This window comes from Peromyscus eremicus, chromosome 1 (assembly GCF_949786415.1).
Source record: "Peromyscus eremicus chromosome 1, PerEre_H2_v1, whole genome shotgun sequence".
Classification (NCBI taxonomy): domain Eukaryota; kingdom Metazoa; phylum Chordata; class Mammalia; order Rodentia; family Cricetidae; genus Peromyscus; species Peromyscus eremicus.
This window is the reverse complement of record NC_081416.1, coordinates 42507106-42511600: the sequence shown is the minus strand read 5'-3', so window position 1 is coordinate 42511600 and position 4495 is coordinate 42507106.

Sequence of the window (4495 nt, the reverse complement as noted above, 5' to 3'; positions counted from 1 at the left end):
ATGTATTTAAATATATAAAATTTTGCATTGTAATTTTGTTACTTGTCTGAGATTTAGAGGTGAATAAGAAATAAAAAGCAGAAGAACCATAGAAAAATGAAGGTAAAGTAAAATAGCAACAGGGGATTCTATCTGCCAATAAAGATATTATTACTTCAGTAGATCATTTATTGATGGGAGATTCTGCCTTATTTTATTAGGAAACTTTCTTGAATCAAAGTATTCTTTGTTAGTCTATCAATCAGCTTAAATTGCAGCCAAAGAAGGAATATGAAGCAATATAACAACAGAGCAGTTCAAATTATAAACTAAAGAAGCCCTCAGCTACGCTGCACTCCAGTGGCACCCTCTCTGACACACAGGCTTTGAGGGAAATAAGGTGTCCTAGCTCAGAGCAACAGTCCTCATATACTGTATGAAATTGTCCTTTTCTGTAGTCCTCTGAGCAGACACCATCCCTTGATGGAGCCTCGTTTCCTTTACAACAGTATTTATGTCTTTGGGAAGCAGTAGTTTTACCTGTGTCAAACCTGTGATCACATTAATGAATCTGTCCTGTTTTAGCTATGTCTTCTCTGTTTCCCTGGGTGCTAAAGTAGGAGAAAATGAAAAACTGTGTTTATTACTTTCCCCCTGAAATGCTGACATGCTTGCCATGCTTGTGTTTACCCAGCAGGCCACTGGCTGTTAAATAGGAGATCAGAGAGATGGTCAGGTTATATCTGAGCACAGCAGATAATATTAGCCAGAACCAAGTCATACCCAGGGTGCTCTCATGCAGCTGAACATTCATTGTGGGTTGTCAGACAAGAGGTCAGGTGCTTATGATATCGACCTATGACAGCCATTTTGGTGCAAGTCCTCAATGGAAAACACATTTTAAAATTTATTAGCACTGAATTCAGTTCTAAGTAAAGACTTCAGTTAGAGTAAAAAAGATAGACCAACTCGTTCTTGTGATACTAAATCATAAACTGGGTAATAATTACAGTGTATGCAAGCAGAGAAGTTACCTGGAGATCAGAGGTCAAATCGCCATAAAACGGAAGTCAGGCAGTGGTAGCACATACCCTCAATCCGATCACATGGCAGGCAGATTCTCTGTGTGGTCAAGGACATAGCCAAGCATGGTGACACCAGCCTTTATTCCCAGTACCAACCATAGAGACCTGGAGGTCTGTATAGACAGGCAGTGACGAGGAAGTCATGTGGCTGGGCTTAGAGCCAATGAGAAGGCAGAACATGAAGGCAATAAAAAACACAGATTAGATGAGAAGAAGCTCTCTCTGTGGAAGCTATTGCTGGTGGTAAGCTAAAGCTAGTTGTGGTTATTGCTCTGATCTCTTTGGCTATCACCTCTGTATTTGGCTCTGTGTGTCTTATTTAAGAAGACAGTTTAGAAATTCATCTACAAGATTGTAAGGGTTGCTGTGGGATGGTCTGTATGTTAAATTGCTCTGATTGGTCAATAAATAAAACACTGACTGACCAGTGGCGAGGCAGGAAGTATAGGCGGGACTAACGGAGAGGAGAATTGAGAGAACAGGAAGGCGGAGGGAGACACTGCCAGCCGTGCCATGACAAGCAGCATGTGAAGACGCTGGTAAGCCACAAGCCACGTGGCAAGGTATAGATTTATGGAAATGGGTTAATTTAAGATATAAGAACAGTTAGCAAGAAGCCTGCCACGGCTATACAGTTTGTAAGCAATATAAGCCTCTGTGTTTACTTGGTTGGGTCTGAGCAGCTGTGGGACTGGCGGGTGTCAGAGATTTGTCCTGACTGTGGGCAAGGCAGGAAAACTCTAGCTATAGAAGGTGGTGTTGAACTCTACAAATCAACATGCCTGTGCTTCTACTTGACATTTCTCCAGCACCAGATAGTTGTTTCTGGATTTAGCAGAAGACTCCAGTGAGAATAGCTGTGTTAGTTTGTAGACTATGATGCAGGTCGGAGAAGGGGCAGACTCATTTGGTCTATTTCTGGAACTTAAGTCTTATGCCTAAAAACAGCTTTTTTGTTGTTCAATAACTTGAATTTTAGGTTATCTAAAAATAGACAGTTTCAGTGGAGGAGACACCATGCCGTCATTCAAGAAACCCTCTGACTTGCTGTTCTAGTCTTTGTGATTAAAATGAGATCTCCAAGAAGATTCACTTTACATAAGGAAAATGCTAACTATAAAGCACAAACTATATAGATGTCTTGGATGCCATACAAAAATTAATACACTAGATACATTAGCATTTGTATCTAGTCTGCTATGAATTGGTTTGAATAAGTCAGCCATCATCTTAGTCTGTTCAATTCTGAGTTACCAAAGAAGAAAAAAAAATCTAGTTTGAACCTGAGGAATCAACCTTGTATTTATTAATAAATTAATTGGTCATTTCCTCTTTATGAGGAAGTGTTTTTATAATATATATAGTGAAATGCCATGATTTGATAATTTAAAAAATATTTTATCAACTATGAGAGAACAATATCCTCCAAACTCTCCTCCCTATTTCTTTTCTGTCATTCTTTCTCCCCTCTTCCCTCTCTTTCTTTCTTTTTTTAAAAAAATTAATATCAATTTTATTTAATGTATTATCTAAGTTTTTCTTTTTCTAATTTTTATTTATACATCTCTTAAGTATTATATCCCTACCACAGTGTCCAGTTCCTTTTCCCTCCATTCTTCCCCTTCCCTTCCTGTGGGAGCCCACAGTGACTCCACCTTGTGACTTGATTTCATTTTGACTCAAGGTCAGAGAATTCAAGCTTGTCTTTACGCCTTTAGGCTGAATAATAGGATTATTGGCCAAAGGCGTGGCTGCTAGATGTTTTGCTCTTTAAGGCTGCATAACAGGATGTATGGCCAAAGGTGTGGTTGCCAGATGTCTTGAGAATTAATGAGGTGTTTATGCTTGTTTGTTCCTTGAACCATGATGTCCTTGAGATGGGGAGGTCTTTGGCCCGCCCTCTGGCTTTGGGCATAAAAATGCTGTGAGAAATAAACTCAGGGCTGCTGCAGTATTGACCCAGAACCCTCCTGAACCTATTCTATCTATGCCTCTGTCTATTCTTCTGTCTCTGTTTTTCCTAGCTGTTTTTTCTCAATCCTCACTCCCCCATTCAGGACTGCTCAACAGGTCCATAGGGCAGACATAACACCCTCCCTATTCCCTATCCCTCAGATGCACTCCTCCTTCTTTTTCCTTCATAAAAGGGCAGGCTTTCGAGGGCTGTCAACCAAACACAGCATAACAAGTTTCAATAAGATTACAAACAAACCCTCTTATTAAGGTTGGATGAGGTAACCCAATAGGAACAAAAGGGTTCCACAAGCAGGCATAAGAGTCAGAGACATCCTACTGCTCTCCCCCCCCACCCTTCGCCACACACACACACACACACACACGTACACACACACACACACACACACACACACACACACACACACACTCCCACTGTTAGGAATCCCAGAAGTACACCAAGTTACTCAATCATAACATATATGCAGAGGACCTTGATCAGACCCATACAGGCTCCCTGATTGTCACTTCAGTCTCTGTGAGCCCTTCTGAGCTTTTCTTAGTTGATTCTGTTGGCTGTATTCTAATAGTATCGTCAATCCCTTTGCTTCTATAATCCTTCCTTTCTCTCCTCTGCAAAGTTCCCTGAGCCTTGCCTAATGTTTGCTGCCATCAGTTGCTGGATGAAGCCTCTTTGATGATGATTGGGCTAGGCACCAATCTATTTATATATCAGACTATCATTGGAAGTCATTTTATTGACTTTTTTTTTCTTGCCGACCATGTTTGGTTCTATCCTAGATCTCTGGGCTACCCAGCCTATGGTTCCTGGGCATTCAGGCAGTGTCAGGAGTGGATTTCCTTTCCTGTCATGGCCACAAATTTGACCAGTCATTGGTTGGCTACTCCCACAAGTTCTGTGCTGCCATTATTCCAACACATCTTGCAGGCAGGAAAAATTGTAGATGAAGGTTTTGTGACTGGGTTGATGTCCTTGTCCCTCCACGAGAAGCCTTATCTAGTCAGAGAAGATGAACAGTTCAGGCTCCATATCCCACATTATTAGGAATCTTCTCTTTGGATCAAGCTCATAGATTCCAAGAAGTTTCAACTGCATTAAGTTTTCACATTGCCTCAGAAATTGTCCCAAATTCCAGTTACTTCTTCTATAATCTCTCCCTTCATCCCTCTCCCTGCCTAATATCTCCTGTTGTCATCCTCACCCATGTCCAGTTTAAATGTAGAATGTATTCCCTTTCCCCCTTCCCAGGGAAATTCATGCATACCCCCCAGAGCCATCCTTGTTACTTAGTCTCTCTAAGTCTGGGAATTATAGCATGATTATCCTTCACTTAACAGCTAATATCCACTTATACGTGAGTACATAGCATGTTTGTCTTTCTTGATCTGAGTTATCTCACTCAAGATTATTTTTTTTTAGTTCATCCACTTTCTTGCAAATTTCGTGATGCCATTTT